The 24,457-nt window shown below is 47.2% G+C and overlaps 1 protein-coding gene across 4 annotated transcripts in view; it reads left to right on the forward strand.

Annotated features, from left to right (window-relative positions):
- Window positions 1-7,434: 7,434 nt before the first annotated feature.
- hivep2a (HIVEP zinc finger 2a) overlaps window positions 7,435-24,457 on the forward strand; it is a 47,558-nt gene continuing 30,535 nt past the window's right edge. For 2 of the 4 annotated variants that reach the window (XM_058067066.1, XM_058067058.1), the window contains exons 1-2: window positions 7,435-7,795; window positions 14,445-14,498. The gene's annotated coding sequence lies outside the window, so the exon portion shown is untranslated. The remainder of the gene's footprint in view (window positions 7,796-14,444; window positions 14,499-24,457) is intronic. The other 2 variants (XM_058067081.1, XM_058067072.1) reach the window with 1 other exon arrangement.

Raw genomic sequence — 24,457 nt, forward strand, 5'->3', positions numbered from 1 at the left:
CTACAAATAGTACTAATCATTAAGAATACACATACATAAACATTAAGCTATCTATCAGCAGCTATCTATTTAGCTACCCCCAAAACATTGTTTAAAATCAGCACAGTTCTTGCTTTGGAGTGGCCAATTGTTAACTGGCCCCTGTCAGTCCATTAGAGTTGAAATGTGTGTGGGTCCAAATGTTGACATTTGTGGACACGGTGGGGCGGAACCAAAACTCGAGACTTCCAGGGGCTCATCCGACACAGCAGGCTGTAACTTCCCTCGGGAAGTCAAGTGGAAGCCACATTGCTGTCGACAGAAGAGAAGAAGAAGAGAACAGCGTCCTCGGAGACAGAAACCTCCGGGACACTTCTTCACCAAATAACATTTCTATTTCATTAAAGTGGCTTATTTGACCAGCGATGATGTCATAATGCTATTGTGCGCGCGTATATTGACAACAAAGAGCACGGAGATTAGAGCCTCTCATAGAGAAGGAGAGGAACAGAGACTTCAAAACAACTTTATTTAAAAACACAGTGAAGGCGAGAGATGGTGAAGTCGATTATTTGGGGTTTGGAAGCCTTTAGTGGAAAACATACCACAGTGATTGGACTGGACGTTCTCCTAAAATAACAGAGAATCCTGGGAGAAGCTGGATGTGATTTGTGTGCAAGTCTGGAAGTTTCCCATTGTGGAAATAAGTCTGCCTTACCAGGAAGTCAATTTGTCTCTCTCTCTCTCTTTCTCTCTCTCTCTCTCACACACACACACACACACACACAGAGTCTCCTCGCTCTCTCCCCAAAATGTTCCAGAGTGGAAAGTCCTCCAGAAAGGATGTATGCAATCAGGATTTAAGTAAATAATTTGTTTAATTGTATTATCCTTTACCACGAACAGGGCGTATTAAAATAAACAGCAGGTTTATTAAGTACTAATCCTATAAATATTGTAGCTTACCCCATGAAAAAGACACACTGTTCCACTAAAGCAGAGCCGGCTGGCCCATTAGGCAACATAGGCGGACACTAAGGGCGCAGTGGCCTCCAGGGGGCGCCAAAATATCAGGAACAAAAATCACCTTCACTACAATTACATTAAAGCTAGTTATTACAATGAACTCATAAAACGTTCACTCTGACTCACGGCGAGTTTATATTACAGTTCTACAGAAGTCTTTGTGTAGTTTTACATATACAGATGTTTAAGATTAAGATTAAGATTAAGATATGCCTTTATTCGTCCCTCAGTGGGGAAATTTGTATTGCACAGCAGCAAGAGTACAGAATCAGTTAAGCAGTACAAAATACACAATATAGAAAAATAAACAGTATAACGACTCAAGTATTAACAAAAATCAACAGTTTTTCCCAGAGTTATATACAATACAGTATGTAGATAATATGAGACGAGATGATATATATGACCAGTCTATACACTGAGATCTTGCTAGTGAGTTAATATGAGGCATTATAGAAATACTTCACATAGAACTTAATATATTGCATTTAGAGCCTTAATATTGCACATGGAGGTTGATCAGATATTGCACAGTGAATGGGGTCTGGAGTAACTATACTGAATGTAAAAAGCAAAGTATTGCACAGATGTACATAGCAGTGTAGAAGTCTATTGGGAGCAGTGCTGGTTGTACAGCCTGACAGCTGCAGGAAGAAAAGACCTGCGATATCGCTCCTTCACACACTTGGGGTGAAGCAGTCTATCGCTGAAGGAGCTTTCAAGTGCTGTCAAGGTGTCCTGCAGGGGGTGGGAGTTGTTCTCCAACATGGATGATAGCTTAGCCAACATCCTCCTCTCTCCCACCACCTCCACTGGGTCAAGGGGGCAACCCAGTGCAGAGCTGGCCTTCCTGATGATCTTATCCAGTCTCTTCCTATCCGCAGCCGAAATGCTGCTGCCCCAGCAGACCACTCCCTGGAAAATGGCTGAAGCCACAACAGAGTCATAGAACGTCTTGAGGAGTGCCCCTTGCACTCCAAAAGACCTCAGTCTCCTGAGCAGATAGAGTCTGCTCATGCCCTTCCTGTAAAGTGCTTCTGTGTGATGAGTCCAGTCCAGTCTATTGTTGAGATGAACACCCAGGTACTTGTAAGATGTCACCATCTCAATGTCCATTCCCTGAATGTTCACTGGTGTTGGAGGAGAGTGGATGCGCCTGCGGAAATCCACCACCAGCTCTCTGGTTTTCCCCGTGTTGATCTGGAGGCAGTTCCGCTGGCACCAGTCCACAAAGTCCTGTGTCAGTCCTCTGTACTCCAAGTCGTCCCCATCTGTGATGAGGCCAACAATTGCAGAGTCGTCAGAGAACTTCTGCAGGTGGCAGGTTGGTGTGTTGTAGGAGAAGTCTGCTGTGTAGAGGGTGAAAAGGAACGGAGCCAGGACCGTTCCCTGCGGAGCCCCCGTACTGCAGACAACTGTGTCGGACACACAGTCCCGTGTCCTCACATACTGTGGACGGTTGGTGAGGTAATCCAGTATCCACGATGTGAGGTGCAGGTCCACCCCTGTGTTCTCCAGCTTGTCCCTCAGAAGTGCTGGCTGGATGGTGTTGAACGCACTGGAAAAATCAAAGAACATGATTCTCACCGTGCTCCCAGGTTTCTCCAGGTGAGAGAGCGCTCTGTGCTGGAGGAAGATGACAGCGTCGTCCACCCCAGTGCCAGGTTGATAGGCGAACTGGAGCGGGTCCATCGAAGGACCCACCAGGGGGCGGAGATGGTCAAGGATCAGCCGCTCCAAGGTCTTCATCAGGTGTGATGTAAGTGCCACCGGCCTGTAGCTGCTGAGGTCCTTGGGGTGCGGCGTCTTGGGGACAGGAACCACGCAGGATGTCTTCCACAGCTGTGGCACCCTCCCCAGCTTCAGGCTCAGGTTGAAGATGTGCTCAACAATCCCGCACAGCTCGTCCGCGCAGGACTTCAGGAGCCTGGAGCTGATGCCGTCTGGTCCCGCCGCCTTCCTCGCCTTGGTTTTCCGGAGCTGGTTTCTCACCTGGGATGTTGTGAGGGTCAGGTTGGAGCAGTGGGGCTGTGTGCGGGGGGAGGTTAGTGAGGAGGTTGAGCTGATTAGGTGAGAAGTGGTGGGGGATGGCTGTGTGCAGGAGGGGGAGGTGGGGGTAGGGCTGTCCACTCGAGGTGTCGATGGGGGGAGTTTCGGCAGAAGTTTCGGCAGGAGGTGCTGGGCCGGGGGATGGGCAGATGGTTGATCAAACCTGTTGAAAAATAGATTCAGATCGTTAGCCTTTACCTGGTCCCCAGCAGCCTGGGAGTCGGGCCCCTTGTGGCCAGAGATGGTTTTCAGGCCTCTCCAGACTCCTCTGACGTTGTTCTGCTGCAGCTGTTCCTCCATCTTTTTCCTGTAGCAGTCCTTCCCCTCCCTGATTTTCCTCCTCAGCTCCTTCTGCACAGCCTTCAGCTCTTCCCTATTTCCTGACTTAAAGACCCTCTTCTTCTCCTTTAGGAGAGCCTTTATGTCCGGATTAATCCACGGTTTGTTGTTGGAGAAACACCGTACAGTCCTGGTGGGTACAGTGTTTTCCACACAGAAGTTTATGTAGTCTGTGATGCAGTCAGTGAGACTGTCTATATCGTCCCCATGAGGATGGCAGAGTTCCTCCCACACTGTTGTGTTGAAACAGTCCTTCAGAGCCTCGTCGGCTTCATCAGACCATCTCTTCACTGTGCGGGACACAGCTGGCAGCCTGCGTACCAGAGGTTTGTACACAGGCTGGAGATTAATATACCTTTTGCAACGTTATTTTAATTCGCTTTATATATTTTACAGCAGTAAATGTATCTTATACAGAGATTATTGTGTGCGGTTGCAAATTGACAAGCCTGATTTCCACGAGCAGTTGAAACCATTGTCAGTACCGCCATTGGCCAGTAAGAGGTGCTGTTTATCCCCGTACCGCCTCTACCGTGTTGCCTCATTGAAGATGTCCTTTTTTATGTGACAGGTAGTTTGACCTTTAGCCTCCAGATGTTATGTAACAGCCGCGCCACACCTTGTTGCATTGGTGCGTGTGTGGTTTATGCAAGGCAAGTGCAAAGACACAGTGAGAGGGATTAGTGCATGGAAAGACATTATGTAATGTGTGAATGTGTAAGTGTGTTAACCAAGGAAACCGGCCCACTGGTAATCTGTGGGAAATTGCAGAAGGTGTGGTAGGAAGGGCAGCAGTCTTTGTAGTCTCTGTGTGTGTGTGTGTGACTAAGCATTATTAATCAGTCAGCTGTCACAGCAGAGCTTCGTCTTGCATGGCGTTGCGTTCAGGGACAGGAGCCTCGGGCGAGCGGCTGTGTGTGCACTTGTTCCTTATCTGACTTTTAACGCCTTTGGAGTGACGACATGTTTGGATTTTTCCCACGCAATTTTATGTGTATTGCTTTTTGGAGGAGGAAACTTTATTTGTAATGTCAGGGGTGCCCTAAGTGTGGCGTGGGGGCTATTTTCGGCCTGCAGCTTGATTTTCATTGGTCTCAGCATATTGTAAAAATAATACCGTTGAGACAATACAGTTGTTTTGTAGTTTGTAACACATACTGCAAGCATACGGATAAACTGTATATGCTTGTTCAACCACTTTTTGGGGTTTTTGCCCATCATCCACATTCCTTATGTGAAACATGAACACATATTTGTTTCCCTTTTCTTTTTAACATGAGCCAGCTAACATTGCACATCATGTCAGGCACCTACTATGACAAAACGGGATTACAAGTTTTTTAGAGGGCGAGGTAGTCATAATGTCACATGAAGGAAATACTTTTTTTTAACTTTATTCGAGATGATGAAATTAGGAAGGTGTTAGCAAAGTCAGATGGCTTGTGTGCTCTGTCGAGGCTTCTCCATGCATACATCTTTTTTAAAGCTTTGGCTCTTCTTCGAAGCCAATTTGCCGACTGGGTGACGCTTTCGTGTAAACTTACCGTAACAGCTCAGCAAGTTCCTGCTTCACGCTTGTCTTCCTTCCAAGTCAACGGTGGAGGCAGACAATGAAAGGGGATTGAAGCTGCAGTCATATGAGGCCAACGACACATGACTCATGCTCTGGGACTGAAGGCACACGGCACGATGAGAGAGACTTGGCAACAAAATGTGTGCGTGTGTTATATATATGTGTGTGTGTGTGCGGCATGTGCTCCGATTACCGCCATCCAAATTTCCAGTACAGATGTTGAAGTCGTCCATTCAGAGAAACTCGGTCACGCGTGGTCTGGCCCACCAACAACATCAACAGTGACCTCTACTCTGGAGGCCGACAGGAACATCTCTGACCACACCCATCTTCACCTCCAACTCCATTTCATAATCTGCACCTTGACACTTGTCACCGTGTTTGTACGCAAACACACCCTGAGGGGTTTTTATTTGGGGTAAAAAGGTACACAGTGGTTAGCGCGCAGGCCACGCAGTTAGGAGACCCGAGTTCGATTCCACCCTCGGCCATCTCTGTGTGGAGTTTGCATGTTCTCCCTGTGCATGCGTGGGTTTTCTCCGGGTACTCCGGTTTCCTCCCACATTCCAAAAACATGCTAGGTTAATTGGCGACTCCAAATTGTCCATAAGTATGAATGTGAGTGTGAATGGTTGTTTGTCTATATGTGCCCTGTGATTGGCTGGCCACCAGTCCTGGGATAGGCTCCAGCACCCCCGCGACCCTCGTGAGGAAAAGCGGTCAAAAATGAATGAATGAAAGGTACACAGTGTCAATGAATTAATGCAGATCAAGTGTGCAAACCAGGCTTTAGCTGCCATGCAAGTGTAATAATAAGTTAACTTAATGGTGAACCCTAAAAATACTAAAACGTGTTCTCTTCCTTGTCAACACAGCCACATTGTACTGAGCAGCCAGGACAGAGACATTGCAAATGTTCAAGGACATTCCGCTTCCACTGATGCCATCAAACGGTAAAACTCAAATCTCCATTTTTCATTTGTGTCTCATCTACAATATGCTACCAGGATGTAGTACAACTACTTTTTTAGTGGGCCTTTGCATGTTGTAAAAATACAATAATGAATCATTAATGAGATATTACACTAATTTGCCCTGTCAGCTGTAACGCTAAGCTAAGATGGTGTTTTGTTCAGATGGCTCAGCATGTATTGACATACAGTGGATTGGTTGAACATCTTTTATTGTACCAAATGTACCAAACGACTCCTACCGTGGTGTCTGTAATCCAATGTCACCATGAAACACACCTACAAGAAACCTCATGAGCGTCACGGCAAGCTAATTGTAGCGCCAAGGGGGCAAAACCGCTGTCATGTTGCGCAACAACGCTCAGGTTTTCTTTTCTTTGAGAGTGCATGGTTTTTGGGGGGGACTTTACATCCTCTCCATATATGTACATGTGTTTGAGTGCGTGCACCTTCCTGCGTTGGGAAAGCAAATATGCAAATGACCTCATCACAGGCTGCTGCAGGCCGCGGTCGCCATGGTGCTCCGTTGCCACGGCATCACCGCTGACGAGGTCACGCACTGATGAGCCTCTTATAGGCGAAAGCAGACCTTAATCCACTTATAGCTGGCCAGGACTAACACACACACACACACACACACACACACAGCATCTACCTAACCTATAAAGCGTGTACCCTGAGGAAAATGACAATGTTACCGTCCTTGGGCATTTTCTCATGTTTTTATTGGGTTCATATTATGATATAAATCTATCTTGAATAGAAAGCGGCATGAAGTGACGTCTGCCATAGATCTCCATGCTCCACAGTCGCTAACAGAGCCCCTCCTGCTCCACGCTCCATCCGCCGTGGTCCTTAAACACGGGCAGGCCCTCCACCCCACATACCAGACTGCATACTTCTGGTAGCCCCCACCTCGTAGAACTTGCAATCCCCAGTGGCTCATCTCCGGACCCCCTTGAAGACCCCTTTAAGAGATATGAGCTATAGGAATGTTCTGATGCACTTTCCTTATAGTTTGATACTTGACGTTTGCAGGTTTCTGGACTTCAGATAGAGAACAGGAACAGGAAGTCAGACACATGACCTTGTGTGTAGCTAACCAAAATATTAACATTAACATAACATAACAGCCCTCAGTAAGATGGAATAAATAATACGGTCATAAATTGAAAATGAACATCTTAGCAAAGGCTGCAATGTTCCATTAGATGGTGTAGCATGGACAGGAAACAGTCAGTCAGACAGACAGCCATGCAACTGTGCAGTCAGTCAGACAGGTCGTTCCAGAGGTGACGGGGAATCCTGCTCTCTCTAAGCCGGCAGACAGAGCTTCGACCTCGGCCAGTGTTCCTCCTCTCCTCCCCTCCCTCTGCCCTGGTTGCGCGCTGGGGGATCCGACGACGTCACACACACACACACACACACACACACACATACACACACGCACACGCACGTACACGCACACTGACTGTCTATCTCTCAGTGCCTCTCCTCGCTGCTTCTATTCTGGGAAGCGTCGCTCGGAATAACCCCCCGTGTGAGTGCGTGTGCGTGTGCGTGTGCGTGCGTGTGTGTGTGTGCGTGTCTCCGGATCTCACCCTCACACACACACACGCTCACATTCGCTGTGCTGCCGACTGCAGCGGAGGAGCTCCGGCACCAGAAATCCGGTCGGAAAGGATTCCTTCCATTTTTACGCGCAACTTTTCCCTCCGTCTCGCTCGCAACTCTTTCGTGGATTCCCAGCCGCCGTCCTCTGGATCCGGACCGGCGACCCGAGCGGTGTCAAACTCTCCTGGAACCGGATCGGATCTCCTGTCATCGGGGAAGCTTGTTGTCATTCGGCGGACGGCAGGTAAGAGCCGGCCGGGGAGGAGGGCTCCGTGCTGGGGCGGCTGCTTTGCGGTCGCGGTCTTGTGTTCGGAGCCGGCGAGGGCACGGCGATGCTGGGGAATACCCCGGGCACGCGTCGCCTTGCATGCAGATTACCAGGGTTGCGTAACACCCTGAGGAATTTGCACGGCCGAGCTGGCTGCTGCCAGGCCGGGAGACATGGAGGTGGCGGCGGGCTGCGGCTGGAAGTCAAGCCGTGAGTCCTCATGCTGGGAGCGGCTTGAGCAGCGACACGCACGCACGCTTACACGCACACAAACACACGCAGACACACGCTTACACTTCCGTGGGCTCGTTCACCTGCTGTCATTCGGGTCACTTTGTGGGCTTATTGCTGTCAGTTTGAGCTTGTTGAAAGTGATTATGTCACGCCGCTGCTTCCTTGTTAGTGCAACCTAACTAGCGGCATCCACTTTATTCGTGTCAGTGTGTCCACCACGTCGTACAAACGCTGTGACTTTATGTGCACCGTTTGTTTCCTCTGTTTGTGTGTGTGTCTGCATGAGAGAGAGCGAGCGATGGTGGGTGGTGCGCTGGCTGGTTCCGGGAATGTTCCATGACGTGTTGCCGTCTAGAGGAGGGCCCCGGCCGGGGAGACTCCGACACACGACCGGTGTGTCCCTCCGTGGAGCTTCTAAAGCCGCAACACGGCTCACTCGTCAGCCTTACTTCCCTCTTGTATTGCAGACTGCGCGTCATAATCTTGTGATGCCCCCCCCCCCCCCACCGCTGACTGTGCAGCGAGGGTCAGAGGTTAAAGGTCATGGCCAATGCCTACTGTGTGCAGCATGGCGCTGAAGGACACTGCGGATGACAATCACGACCTAATCAACATACATTCAAAAGTACACATCAGTAGTTTTAGTGAAGATGCGGACTTTGGGGACACTGGGAATTTTCAGGATGTGTGAATGTAACGGATATCGGCTCCAGCGTCCCCTCGTAAGGACAAGCGCTACAGAAAATGGATGGATGAATGACATGTAACAGATGCCAGCAGAGCAAACCCGCGCTGGATAAGGAGTCGCTAACCCAGGGATTTTAGCCTTTTGGCTAGCGCTGCCCAACTCTCAATCAGTGGAGATCTGGGGACGCAGGTTCGAACCCTGGCAGCCCCACAAGTTCCGTAGTATGGAAGTGAATGTTTCCATGTTGAAATGCTTTGGAAATGTGGAACTCTTCCGAATAGTCCATTCATTTTCAATGGGAATGTTGTTGCGGAAAATGTGGAATTGGAGAAGATGTGGGTATTTCCTGGAGGAGCTAACATTTTGATGTCGGAATGATTTGAATCAGTTGAGAAATATGGATGTAGTTAGCGTCCAAAAATGTGAGAGAATTAAAAATATAAATAGAAGAATTGGGGCTGCACAGCTGTGGAGTGGTTGGTATGCAGATGTCACAGCTAGGAGACCCGAGTTCAATCCCACCCACAGAGTTTTCAGATGTCTGTCTTCTCTCGCCCGAAGACAGCTGGGATAGGCTCCAGCACCCCCACGACCCTGGTGAGGATAAGCGGTAGAAAATGAATGAATAGAAGAATTGAGCTGTCCGGTGCGTCTTCACGAGTCATTCAACTGTGTGAAAATAAAAGTACCAGCACCAACAAGCTGCAGGATAAACAAATAGACGATATCTTTGTGACAAAAGTGCAAATGTATGTTGAAAGAGTGTAAATATACATAGCATAGCTGTATGATTTCACTCTGCAAACACGGGGGAGGATTTATGGCCCAGCCCTGATAAGGACTTTTTTCCAGAGAAAATGATCAATGCGATGAGAAATCTCGCAGGCACGATTTCGAAGTAAGTCACATCTGCACGTGCTGCGTGTCGCCACCGTTTTTTAACGAGCGTTGACGCAGTAAAGCCAAACAATGAAGAGTGTCGAAAATGGAAGCGAGGTTTGGACGCGGAGCCAGTCAAAAACAGAAGAACCACAAATGAAGGCTTGCTTCTCAGTAAAAGTCGCTGATGGCCTCGTAAGGAGGCAGCCATTACGGCACTGCTGGCGCCGTGCACGTGGGAGAGAGCGCACGAGCCATCTGCTGCGTTTGAGCCGGCGTCAGGCAGGTGCTGTGACGATGTCTGTTTTTGACCTGAAAATGTTGCTAGCATGTGTGGAGCAGCGGTCGTACCCTCAACCTCCTTTGGGGCCGTCGGAGGGTTTCAAGCGGAGGTGTGGACTCGAGTCATGGAACTTGGACTTGAGTCACACACGCCATTATGATGACTCGGACTTTAACATCAGTGACTCAGGACTTGACTTGGCATTTTTCATTAAAAGTATTGAGCTAAGCGATTGTTATTGCAGTATGTCATTATGAATACTATGATGTCATTTCCAACATATTTTCCCTTTGCCTCATTCAAGGCATCTGTTAACCTCCAATCAGGGTTGAGAAGAACCAGCAATGTGAGGATGACATTCCTGTGCTGACTCAATCTTGAATTCACTCCTTTTCTGTGACTAAGTCTTGTCACATATTTAAAAAAATCCAACAATTGAAATTGCATTTGTCAAATGTAATAGATGTTGTAACATTGTTAAAATGGTGTTTTAACTGTTATTTATGACTTGCAAGGACACAAACGTTTCAAGCGCATGACTTGTCTTGACTTGAGACTTGACTCGAGACGTGAGACTAAAAACTTGAGACTTCCAAAATACAGACTTACTGCCAACGTCTGGTTTCAAGTACTCCAAAAAAGTACAACTGATACAATTTTTGTTCGGTAGTCCCTCCCCTTCTGCTACGTAGCCAAGATGGTGACTATTTGGGGCGAACACCCCTGTTAGCTTGATGTTGATGTTCTCCTCCAATTTCGGCCAATTTCATTTGCCGTAAAAGTGGCTGTTGTAATTATTCCATTGTAGAAGAATTGTTGTCATTTGTTGGAATTTCCCCTGGTGGGACTAATAAAGACATATCTTATTGTACCTTGAACAAAGTACCACATCTCCAAAAAACATTATCAGTGAAGCATAAAGACATAAACCTTTAATAATACTTTAACAGTGGTTCATGTCGGCTGTACATTTGACTCGTATTAGCACATATTCATACATTTTTATCCATTCATCCTTGATGAGATGTTTTTTATGCGAGAAAAAAATCCAACAATTGAAATTGCATTTGTCAAATGTAATAGATGTTGTGACATTGTTAAAATGGCGTTTTAATTGTGATTTATGACTTGCAAGGACACGAATGTTTCAAGCGTATGACTTGTCTTGACTTGAGACTTGACTCGAGACGTGAGACTAAAAACTTGAGACTTCCAAAATACAGACTTACTGCCAACGTCTGGTTTCAAGTACTCCAAAAAAGTACAACAGTTTTTATTAATAGCAGTTCAGAACATAGTCTTTCTTGTCTGCTGTCGGCTTCCCAGCATGCCTTGCAGCATTTGTTTGGTAAAAGGTTGCCAGAGTTGCATGTTTAGAGTTAACATAGTTGCTGTGTCGGATTCCCTGTAGTAGTAGTAGTAGTAGTAGTAGTAGTAGTAGTAGTCGCCCGTGTGTGTTTGCTTACCTGCTACACGGTGTGCTGTCATATTAGTACTGGCGCAGTGATTGTAGTTCCGTCTCGTGATCCGTCTGTTCATTCCACTCCGTGACAAGCTTGTATTGTCTATTGTCTAAATAACCTTAGATAACCTTTTCCTTCTAGCAATGAAAAGTGGCTCTGACCATCTCTTGTGGGACTCGAGTTTGCCACAGTATATATCCAGTAATATTCATGAGTTTGATAGCCCCGTTCTGCTGTTTGTAAGTCCTGGTGGTACCGGCCCACGGCCATGTTGGAATGATCTTCGCTAAGCTAAGGAAGTTAGCATTTAGTTGTAAAGGCTGATGTTTAATGCAGTTCTTGTATTGGATGTGATCAGATTGTGTACTTAATGAAGTACTGGTCGGTGTAAATGATCCATTAGCTTTCAGAGGTGGACTGACACATTGTGTGGAGCGCCCGAGCACACAAAGTCGTGCACCTCGCAGCGCAGTAACACAATGCTGCGGCACAAAGAGAGCCTCCTTGCGAGACTAAAGAATTTCCGAGCAGCGGTTCCGAGCGCCACAATGGGCCGAGTGTAACTCATCTCGCCGCCCGTCAATACGACTGCAAAGCTTGTCCTGCGTGTAAGCGAGCTCAGCCGGGGAGCTGAAGAGGAACCTGAGAACGAGCCGCTGCGTGCGGGCTGAATTATTAAGACGCACACAAACAGCAATGAGATGCTCGAGTGCATGAGGAGACCAGGAGGCGTGACGGTGGAGGACAGCATCACCGTAGGAGGGAGGAGGACCAAAGGCAAAGGCTCAATGGAATACTTCCGTCAGTACACTTCAATAAGTACACTTCACTCCTCTTTAATCGCCAACATTTGGATCGCCCCATAAAATATCTGCCATCTTTGTTCCTCCATCAACACTCATTACCAATGTGTTTATTCCCTGATTCAAATAAGGCAGAATTTTTGTTCAGTAGTCCCTCGCCTTCTGAACGTAGCCAAAATGGTGACTATTTGGGGCAAACACTCATTACCTTGATGTTGATGTTCTCCTCCAATTTCGGCCAATTTCATTTGCCGTAAAAGTGGCTGTTGTAATTATTCCATTGTAGAAGAATTGTTGTCTTTTTTGGAATTTCCCCTGGTGGGACTAATAAAGACATATCTTATTGTACCTTGAACAAAGTACCACATCTCCAAAAAACATTATCAGTGAAGCATAAAGACATAAACCTTTAATAATACTTTAACAGTGGTTCATGTCTGCAGTACGTTTGACTCGTATTAGCACATATTCATACATTTTTACCACTCATCCTTGATGAGATGTTTTTTATGTGAGAAAAATGACCTATATTTGTCGGGGGAAAAAACAGTGTGGGGATGTATTGTACTTCTCATCGTACTTACTAAGTGTAGGGATGCAAGGGCACCAATTGGGCCACAGAATAAGCTATGATGGAAAGTAACACAAACTCATATAACTGTCAAGAGGCGGAAATGAAGGTGTTGTTTGTGTATATGTGCCCTGCCATTGGCTGGCCACCAGTCCAGGGTGTGCCCCGCCTCTCGCCCGAAGTCAGCCGGGATAGGCTAGGATCAGCGGTACAGGAAATAGATGGATGACTAGTTGCTGCATACAAGCGTATTCAAGAGTTTGATAAATTTGTACACGTTGGCAGGTCTGCAGTAACAGTGAACGTACTCCCTGCCTCTCACGCCCCGCCTATTTGAGAAGCAATTGATATAAACGTAAACAAATATTACTACCAGTGTTGTTGTTACCGAGAGTTTTAGCTTTTTCTTGTTCATTCATTCATTTTCTACCGCTTTTCCTCACAAGGGTCGGAGGGGGTGCTGGAGCCTATCCCAGCTGTCTTTGGGTGTGAGGCGGGGTACACCCTGGACTGGTGGCCAGTCAATCACACATATAGACAAACAACCATTCACACTCACATTCATACCTATGGAGAATTTGGAGTGGCCAGTTAACCTAGCATGTTTTTGGAATGTGGGAGGAAACCGGAGTACTCGGAGAAAACTCACGCATGCACGGGGAGAACATGCAAACTCCACACAGAGATGGCCGAGGGTGGAATTGAACCCTGGTCTCCTACCTGTGAGGTCTGCACGCTAACCACTACACCGCCGTGCCGCCCTTTTTCTTGTTGAATTTTATATTTACATTGTGTAGGGGTACAATAACAAACAAGCCGCGGCCTTCAAACGGCCCCCGTGCCGCACTTTAGACATCCTTGTTCGAGATCTTCCTGAAGTGGTCGTCTTTGTCCGTCGGACGTTGCTGGCAGTCCGAAGCGCCACAAAGACTCTTTACAGGCGCTAAAAATGAAAAAAGAAAGTCTTAATATGCGCAGACGATCTATTTATAACTGGTCCCATGACACCTTGTTGTGTTTAAATAAATGCTGGGGGGGCAGAGGCAGCGTTCCCCAAACTGGCCTACTTTCTCACCAGCTTGGAGTTCAACTCTTCATGCATTATTGCCTACGCAGCATGTCTGCTCCCAATGTCCTCATGCGCTCACTGGACACAGCATTAGGTACACCGGCTCTTTCTAATGTTTGTACTCCAACATTTGAGGTTTTAGGGGGCCACCCCGTGATGTTTCCCCCTTACGGTGACTTATCTGCATATTTGCAGCGATGATAACGCCCGGCTTTAAAAGTACCAGGAGATTAAAAGCGACGGCGAGCGCTGACGAGAAAGCCCAGCGGGTTTAAGACGCACCCGAAGAAGGAGACAAAACGACAAAAAGCAACATGAAACTGACGGGATGTGTCGTCTTTGTTTGTTCGTGTTTGTCAGGCGCGTGAGGAAGATGAAGATAACGTTTTTTTAGAAGCGTGAGGGCAGGATCAGAATGTCACCATGCAGGAAGTAAAAATACTCCACATCAAATTCACTGTCTAATTCTCAGCTAGCAAAACACAGAAAAACCTCAGTTGTCAACACTGCAGTATACTGTACATCTCTTTGTCCCGTACTTGCACCCCCCCACTCTACAGTACAGTACAATACAGTACAGTATAAATATGTCTGCTAAAGTCCATCCTCATGATGTTCCCTCTGCCCCCCCCCAGGTGCTAGCAACCACTTTGTGGGTTTACTGGGCTGGACCACAGGACCACCACCAGGTAATACTATGTGTGTCTATGTGTGTGTATTTGTGTGTGTGTGATGTGTCGGTTGCATGTCGTGCCTAGCTAGCTGTGATTGACAGGCGATCCGTGCAAAGACAACTGGGATCAACTTTGAGCTTGAGGTTGTCCTGTGTGCTTGCATTGGAATGATTGACGACTTTGTCATGTGACATGTGACTGACACATCAAGAGGATGGCAGTAGAGATATGCTGGGTCTCTAACATAGTACTTCATTTGGCGCACTTCAATAAGTATACCCTGTACGCGGTGTACTTGTGTAATAACGATCATGTGATGCTGTCCCAAATCCTTTACTGTCGTTGTACAATTAGCGGAAATGACCATCACAATGTTCACCTTTTTCTCTCCTTTTTATGCTAAATTCTCACCGATTTTGGATATGTTTTGGTTGTTTTCATGATATTATGGCTTAAATATTAAGACTCTTTCCATCCACCCAGTCCCCGTTGTTGTGCCCCTGGGCGCCACCTTGCCCCGAGTGCTGCCCACACATTCTTCTGAATGTGAATTCATGTTTGGTGGTGGTGGTGAGAGGCCAGACTACCCCAGGGCAGCTGTGTCTACAGATGTAGTTTACCACCACCAGTGTGGAATATGGCTAATAATGGGTTGACGTCATTGTGAAGCGATTTTTTTTACTTTGAAAAGCATGTAGAGTAAATAATGAATGAAAGGATAAATGGTGTGAAGGTGTGATTGTTGACAAAGACGCTGACGTGGCAGCAAGACCTTCTTTATCAAAATGCTGGCTCTTGCAGCTTTCTTTGGCTCCACTGTGGCTTCTTTTGCAGCCGTGAAGGAAAGAAAAGCAGAGACTTGTGGTATAATTGTGTTACTTAGCAAAGAACTTCATGTAGTAGCTAAGTTAATAGGCTGCTAATGTGGACGTTATTAATGGCACAGCTGGACTCATACAGTGTATTAATTACATGACAAGGCAGCCCCCATATTTTGTACGCCAGCTGGAGAATATATGCAAAATACGCAATATTTAAGCATAAATTTCCAACATGAACTGAAAACACGCTAACAGAGCTTTCCACTGGGCTATTTTTAAAAATACATAATTTTATTTCCATTATTTCAACTTGGGCCCTCCACCTTCAGCATCTGTGGACTGAACACTGACCGTGTACTGAATCCTGCCGTGTATACTCGTCAGCGTGAAGGCGCTTCTGCACTCAAAAGACTAAGTGTTAGTACATAAGTGCACCAACTGAGACGCAGCAAGAGTCCGCAGTGAAATGAACAAAAAGCGATGGGCCACCTTGCACCAAAGAAGGTGAAAAAGTACGGAACGCATGAAGACATGCAGGAGAGGATCTGGATGGGGGCGCCATGGTAACCACAGAGTTGGTACATGCAAGAAAAAAAAGCAGTTAAGTGACCACATTTATCCAAACTCCCTGATTGGCTGAGGTATTCAGGAAGTGAGTGAAACACACACACACACACACACACACACACACAATAGTCTGATTAAATAAAGAAAGTGGGTAGAATAAGGCACGAGGTGAAGATGAAGTGTATATTTTGTTGCCATGGTGATGCCAGCTCGCTAACGGATGCAAGCTGTGTTCTTGACAGAATTACACAGAGAGGAAGGTTTTTTTTTTTTTCCACGTACACTTTGTGTGTGTGTGTGTGTGTATGTGAGCTCTCCAATGAGATAACACATTTGAATAGTAGCATGGCACACGACTGTTGCCCGGACGACTGCAATTTTTCCGCTTCCCGTTTCCTCCACGCAGCCTGGTGCCCACCGAACGCTTTGTTTGCGCATTCAAATCACATGAAAACTTGTGTGTATGCTTTAGTGCGACACGGAACCTATCACTTCCGTGTCGTTCAGCATGCAAATGACAGCTTTGTTGCTTCTGCAGCTTGCACACTTCCTACACGGCCCTGCGTGCGTGTGCGTGTGTGTGTGTGTGTGTGTTTGTGTGCATATATTTGAGTGTGAGCGAGCGCAAGTGTGAAATGCTGTGTCCAAGTGGTTGAATGTGTGACTCCATATTTACACTGCCCATGCATGTTTAATGCATGTTAGCGCCAGGTGTGTGCTAGTGTGTGTGTGTGTGTGTGTGTGTGTCTCCTTTGTGCATGGACAGCCTCATATACGGGAAGTGTGAACATCCCGGAACAGCTTGTTGAGATATATTTGACACATGAACAGACAATTTGAATGTGTGCTTTATGCAAACAAGCGAGCGTTAGCCACCTAGCCTTGTGGAAAATGTCTCTATCGGGAAATCTCAGTGCTTGAACACAATCCAGGACGCTGGTCAACATCAGTTTGGGAACTTTTCCCGAGGGGAAAATCATGTCAGTATATAGGATTGTTAGAATGATCCGTTCCAGAGTCAAACTGCAGCCACACAGGCCGTATTTGAGGTCACATTCCTCCGGCTGAATTATGCTATAGTCGCTACATGGACCATGAATACATAAATACATTTATTCATCACACAATAACTGAAAATGAACTTGATTATTTTGTCTGTCGCTCCTCCAAACAGGAAGGAAGAGGGTTCAGTCTGTTCACTCTTGGCTCCTTTGTTCCATAGAAGAACAGCATGAACGGAGTGAGCCCTTTTGTAAATAATGTACTAAATGATTTACACGTAGGTAGAAAAAGTCCATTGAAACGATGTTGGAATTTTCCGTCGGAGGGGGCGTGTTTGCCTTTGGATGTTTCCTGCTTTGCAATCCCTGTGGGGCTGGCAGTCATGTGAAAAGTCACATGACGCAGAATGAAAGGCGGCAGGTCTTGTTTGACAAAGCTCTTTGTTTGATCCTCCGTCAGTGTTTGTCTTCGCTGATACTTTTGACCTTTTCGGAGGCGCTGCCAGGGCCCCCCCCCTACCCCCCGGGCCGCTCTGTGGTCAAGTGGGGGCGTCGCTCGTAGCCGCCAGCCGCTGCTAACACAGATGCCGCAGAGAGGATATCTTGTGGGCGGAGAGAGACGGGCCGATGAATGGCGGGAGGACAAGGTCGAGAGGAGGGGAGGAAGGATGTTAATTATTCCTCCTCCGTCCTCGCTTGTCGACCAGCAGCCCTCGCCTGTTTCCTTCCTCCTCCACCATCTTCATGCTTTATGCTCTTTCTGTGGACAGCAGGAGCAATCAGGATGCCCTGAAGAGTGACTGACAGGCCAAAAGCGCCTCATGTTCTGACCTAAAGGAGGAAATGTACCATGAGGAACTTGTTTTTTTTCTCCGTTCCTTTGCTGTCATTCACTCCTCTTTCATTCTGCTGCTTCCTTGCATCCTACACCCTTCTCACCTTTTTGTCCTCTTTCCACTGCCTCCTCGTCACCTTGCCTCCTTCATCTCCGTCACGGTCTCAGTCTCCCCCGTCGGCGAGGAACAGGTGGCCGGCCCCTGTCGCGCCGCTCGCTGGCTTCCTGCCCCAGACGGGAGGAAGAGGAGGGCGAGAGGAAGGACGGCGTTGAGCTGAACTGAGGAGGAGGAAGAGGAGGGCCGGGATGAAGGCTGTTATTTAGAGATGGAGAGCAGTCAATTTGGAGAGCAAAGCTGTCATTTTCACAACATCATTTCCTGTCCTCACACAGGAAGTGGAGATGCTGGAAGGAGAGTCACCAGCAGGTGCATAAACGATGTGGAACACGACGCGTCATCTTGGCATGTCTTTGCTTACGTCTTCGTCTTCTGCCATGAGATTTCTTTGCTAGCATCTAAATTCCACTGAATTCCACCTTCCTCTCCTCGGCTAATCTTAATCTCATGCCGCTGACATATTTTTTGGGGGGGAAAGGGATTGGGCTTTTACTGTAGCAGCTAGGATTAGCCGCCGCTAGCTAGCCATCAGCGCTAACTCCATATGCGTGGCATTAAGACAAGATAAGCTCCACGCTAGCACTAGGCTGGGTATTAGTTGCTAAGAAGCTAGCATGGCTAGCGTGTCAACGTTTGCGTTTGAAAATAAGACCAAAGCGCTACATCATTATCCGCGCAGATCGCTGTGGATGGAGTGTGGGTACCGTCGTCATCGTCACCTGCGCTCCCGCAGATAGTTTTTAATGATGGATGATACATGGGAAGTGGAAGGACGGCGGAAAGGAAGGGAGCGCTTGGAATAAACTGTGGACACACCTGATCAAACGGTGCGGTTAGCGGTTGGCGGCTAGCACAGGGGTGTCCGAACTTTTATTATGAAAAATAAAAAGGATGCAACTTTGCCACTTTGATGGCCGTGCTTCACTCTGGCAAGTCGACGTACTCGGCGACAATTCCAATCACAGCGACATCGAAACTAATAATTTGGGCCTTGTTGTGTAACGTCACACTTAGCTTGGAAGCTAAATGTACCAATGAAAATACTCTAATTTTTTTATACTAATATACTAATATTTTTTTCTTTAATTTTTTCTTGTGGCCCAGACTCTTCCTTGATAGAACTTCCTTTTTGTAATATTTGGACTTTATTTTTGTAAAACTGCTCATTTTTCCTGTTTTTCTTTTTTTTTTTTTTTTTAAGTTGTTAAATTGGGCTGCACGGCGGTCGTGTGGTTAGCGTGCTGATCTCACAGCTTGGAGACCCGGATTCAATCTCACCATCTCTGTGTGGAGTTTGCATGTTCTCCCCGTGCATGCGTGGGTTTTCTCCGGGTACTCCGGTTTCCTCCCACATTCCCACATGTCTATATGTGCCCTGTGATTGACTGGCCACCAGTCCAGACCAGCTCTCGCCCGAAGACAGCTGGGATAGGCTCCAGCACCCCCGTGACCCTCGTGAGGATAAGTGGTAGAAAATGAATGAATGAAGTTGTTAAATTCTATTTTTACCGCCACTGGTTGCAAACGGCCCCCGAGCGGCACTTTGAACGCCCCTTGGTTAGCCTTAAAGTTCTTCAGCACCCGACATCTTCTTGTCCTCTTCACCTCTTCCCATTTCCTTCCCTTGTCTCCTTTGCCTCATTTTTCTCCATGCATCCTTCATCCTAAAAGCAAAAAAAAAAGAAGAAAAATCCTCCTTTCTTCTGTGTGCTGACAGCGAGAGGTCTCTCTTTGTCTTTCCTTCTCAAGGCGGTGACAGCACGTGAGGACACATTCAAGTCATTTATTCGGGCGTTTCATCATACCTGTGTGTGTGTGTGTGTGTCATGTTGTGTCCTACATCGATCTAATTCCCAGAGGATATCAAACCAAGTAAGCGGAGAGCTTAAAATATCTATGCAAATATATTCAAATGAGTCTTTTTTTGAAGGGTGTTTGGAGATGTTCCTTTCTCAGTTGGGAAGTTTTGGATGAAAGTGAAGCTCTGGATGCTTCTTTTGTTCGAGTTGGGACTTTAGAATAGTATTGATTATCGGCGTTTAAAGGGCCTTTAAGGGTAGAGCAGCAGGACCTTTTCAATGTTGACCACCTGGAAGGTTCTGGAAGATTCTGGAGTTCCCCTCGGGATTTGCTTGGTGACCTTTTAGTAGACATCCCATCCACAGACTATGTGGGTTGTCTGGGTGTGCATGACTGCCACCCGCAGCACTGGAGTGGATTTAGCGGCCGCCCCCTGCTGGCCGGCGGTGGCACGAGAAGGTTTTCTGAGCGAGCGAGAACGTCAACAAACATAGCACTTATCTCCATCGTCAGGCAGGACCACCTCAGGCACTTAAAGGTTTCCTGTTTGGTTTGTGGTGCTCCCTAAAGTCACAGAGGTCCACTTTTATTTTCTTTTGTGTGTGTGTCAGTGTCTGTCTGCGTGTGTGCGGGGTTTTGTGTGTGTGTGTGTGTGTGTCGTTGTTTGTGTAGTGAAAGATGGTGGGAAAAGAAGAACCTCTGACGCCTTCACAGATGTTGACATGAACTTTCACACACTAAGAAGTCAACCACTACTGGATTGACCTTCGATTATTGATTATCTCCTCTTTGTGTTTGTTCTCACGTTGGGCCTGATGATGTCCGCATTAATGGAATCCATTTCTTAAATAGATTAGATAGAAACCTTCATCACCTTCATCCTTTCCATCCAACTCCTCCTTCATCTCTGCATCCTCCCCCTTCATTTTCATCCCTCCTCTGACCTCCCATCCATCTCCTCTGGTCTATCTCCTCATCGTCATCTCGTGTTCTTTTCTCCTTCATAGCCTCACCATTGTCTCCATCCTCTCCTTTCTCCGCCCCTTCATCTTCTCCTCCAACTTTTCACCCATCGTCACCTCTGGCCTGTCCTCAGATCTCCTCTCTCTTCAGAAACCTCAAGCTCCTCTTCCCCATACACTGTTCTTTTCCTTCATCTTTCTCCATCCATCTTTCCTCCTTCATCCCCTGATTCCGGTCCCACCGCCATCCTGTCCTCCATCCTCCCGAGGAGAAGTTATATTTAGCTCTCCTGGCCAAGATGGCTTCATGAAGAGTGTGTGGGGTGGAGACGGGGACACGCTGTAGTGTTACATAAGAGCCCCTCTTATATAATTGGATGCATATTTGATGGCCAGTGTTGCTCTTGTAATGCAGAGAGAGACCAGGGACGGGATTTTCTCTGGACACACTTTAGCCTCTCAGAGCTGTTGCGTCACGGCCAAGCTGAACGTCCAGCAGGAAGTCAGATCTGGAACGCACCAGGTGGTCCGGGGTCTAGTCCAGGTCCTGGTCCTGGTCCTGCCAGGAGCTCTCAGGTGTGGGTTTTCCCCTCCGGAATGAAAGCAGCATTCCCACATGGCTTTAACGTGGCTTCCCGACACACTGCAGACATTTTCCAGCTTTCTGGATCCCAAATTCTGATGGTAAACAACTTTGTTTTTTTTGCGGCTTTATTGCTTGGAAGCTTGGAGTGACTCAGCAGCTGACCAGAACTTTATTTCACCTCCAATTGCTCACAAAGCCCAAGACTTGGCTTGATTGAAGCGCTTTGCTGAGAACAATCAATTAAAGCACACAGAGTTTCTTCTCACAAAAATGTTCATGTGGAAACTGCAGGCCTCCATGAAGTGTTGACAAAAGTCACACCGCGTTGGTTCCCACAAGACGGCAGCAAGTGTCTGAGGGCCGGGTGGGTGCTACGGGACGTCATTGTCTCATTTGCATCAGCAGCCTGGACTTTATTGCCATAATATTTGGACTTTATTCCTATAATATTAGGACTTCTTTGCTAACATAATTTTCCACCAAATTTCAACTTTATTCTTTTGTTTTGTTTGTTTTTAATAATATTATTATAATATAATAATATAACTTAAAAAAAAACATATATTTCTTTAAATATTTCAACTATACGCTACTAAAATAACATCATTATTCCTCATCATTTTATGACTTTATTTTCATGAAATGTTTCTCTTTTAGAATACAGCTTTTTTCCACTTAATATTTTGACTTTATTCTCGGAAATTATAGCTGTTTTTTGTAATTTTCCAACTATTTCTTGTTGTAAATTTTCTTCTTAAAATGATGACTTTATTGACATAATATTTTGACTTTATTCTTATAACATTAGAACCCTTTCTACAACCATATTTTCCAAAAATTACAACTTTATTTGTTGTTTTGTTTTTCATATTTATTTTTTTATATTTTCACATTTATGCAACTAAATTATTTTTCCTCGAAAAGGAAGTTCTTGTCGCTTTAGCCTGGTTAACATGCGTGTCACGTTGTACGTAAGTGGAGCATTGTTGCCGGAATAAATGAGTGCAGAGCGGCAGTTTGTGCAATTGGCAGTGTGCGCTCTGAAGAGAAGGAGGTGGTACGAATGGCCGCACACAACAACACTAAAGGAAGAAACAAAGCAAAGCTTTGCGGCTTCGCGGCTCGGCGGCGGCGTCAAAGCCGCTAATGTGTTGTGACTGTGCCAGTGGCGGAGAGGTTGACCTTCTGCTGACGATGGGCGTCAGATAACGAGTTTACGTAACACTTAACCTCTCGCCCGTGTTGTTTACATCGATTAGGCCGCTCCGGCTGACGTACGACAGGCTCGCGCCGGGCGCTGGCCTTCCAGTCCATCAGCTGGCAGATCAATCAGAGCCTAATGAGATAAACGAGCTCACTAATTAGTTAAACGAGTGCTGGCTGGCGGAGGCCGCTTGGCAGCAGGCAGCGTTTCCTCGACATTCTCTTTCCACACTTTCACCGTTCTCGGCCTGTCGGTGCTCGTCTGGTCGGCGGATCGGTGGATGCTGCGGTGACTCACGTTGCGGTGGGGACTTGTCACTCTTTAGGATTGTGGGCGGGGCCACGTGTCTTCATGACAATGCGCTAGTTGAAGCTAGTTTCACCTCATGACTCACGCTGACTAACGCTGTCACCATTCATCCCGCCTCCACGCTGTCAGAACCCTCCGACGTGTCTCTGCACGTCAGCTGGCCCGGCCTCGCTCCGCCGAGTGAAAACGATATGGAGCTGCCCCCCCAAGGCAGACCCGGCTATGTGTCCCCCTGCCACCCCACGAGCCCCCCGGCTGCGGTGGTCCCGGAGACAGGAAGCGGCGTCGTGTTACACGCTCGCAGATAAAGAGCCTGTCAGTCACAGCTGACTGAGTCCAAGCGGCTCAGCCTCCGCTGGGAGTCCAGCTCTTGTTCTTCTTCTACACATCATCACGCCCAACGCACCACGCCCACTTCCTGTACATGCAACAATGTGAGCGCCAGCAATCAGCAGACGTCACTTTATCCTCCCTGATTCAACTTGAAGCTAACCTTTGGTCTTCTGACTCGTTAGCGTTAATGAATCTCACTTTGGGCTCCACACCAACCCGGTGTTAACCTTTGACGGCCCACGGAAGTGTGTGTCTGTGTGTGTGTGTGTGTGTGTGTGTGTGTAACTCAGGACAAACGTTTACATAGAAGATGATTATGGGGGGGGGGACGGTACCACTTTGTCATGGTTTGGTACTTCAGTGTCAGGCTGATGGCTGGCTTCATTTTGGGGACAGCAAGGCAGCAAAATGCAAAACATAAAAGGTTTATCCTTGGTGTAAACAGCTTTGGGGAATTAAACACGACACACTGCTGCTACTGGCACACACGCAATTGTCAAAGAAACAAAATCCTTTGAAATGACAACTTTTATTCACACACTTGGGTGGGGGTATGCTGTAGCCTATCCCTGCTGGTGCCCAGCCAATCACAGGGCACATATAGACAAACAACCATTCACACTCACATTCATATCTATGGACAATTTGGAGTCACCAATTAACCTAGCATGTTTTTGGAATGGGGGAGGAAATGGGCGGAGAAAACCCACTCCAGCACATGGAGAACATGCAAACTCCATACAGAGATAGCCGAGGGTGGGATTGAACACGGATCTCCTAGCTGTAGGCCTGTGCGCTAACCACTCATCCACCGTGCAGCCCTAACTAAATATATTCATTCATTTATTTTCTACCGCTTATCCTCATGAGGGTCATGGGGGGTGCTGGAGCCTATCCCAGCTGTCTTGGGACGAGAGGCGGGGTACACCCTGGACTGGTGGCCAGCCAATCACAGGGCACATATAGACAAACAACCATTCACACTCACATTCATACCTATGGACAATTTGGAGTCGCCAATTAGCCTAGCATGTTTTTGGAATGTGGGAGGAAATGGGGGAGTACCCGGAGAAAACCGACGCATGCACGGGGAGAACATGCAAACTCCACACAGAGGTGGCCGAGGGTGGAATTGAACTGGGGTCTCCTAGCTGTGAGGCCTGCTTGCTAACCACTCGTCCGCCGTGCAGCCCTAACTAAATATATATAATAGAAAAATACACACATACACTAGATACACTATGTACAGTGTGTGTCTGTGTGTGTCTCACAGCAGGTGGTCTGCCAGGCTGGAGGTCAGGGCTCCATGCAGGCCAGAATAGCACAGAGGGGCATTCCCCAAACCCGAATGTGAGGAGGCCGGCAGCAAAGAGATCAGACCGGCTTTCACAAAGTCAGAGAGGGAGGGGGGGCAGAGGGACAGCTGTGTGTCAAGTGT

Source organism: Doryrhamphus excisus, chromosome 1, assembly GCF_030265055.1.
Source record: "Doryrhamphus excisus isolate RoL2022-K1 chromosome 1, RoL_Dexc_1.0, whole genome shotgun sequence".
NCBI lineage: Eukaryota > Metazoa > Chordata > Actinopteri > Syngnathiformes > Syngnathidae > Doryrhamphus > Doryrhamphus excisus.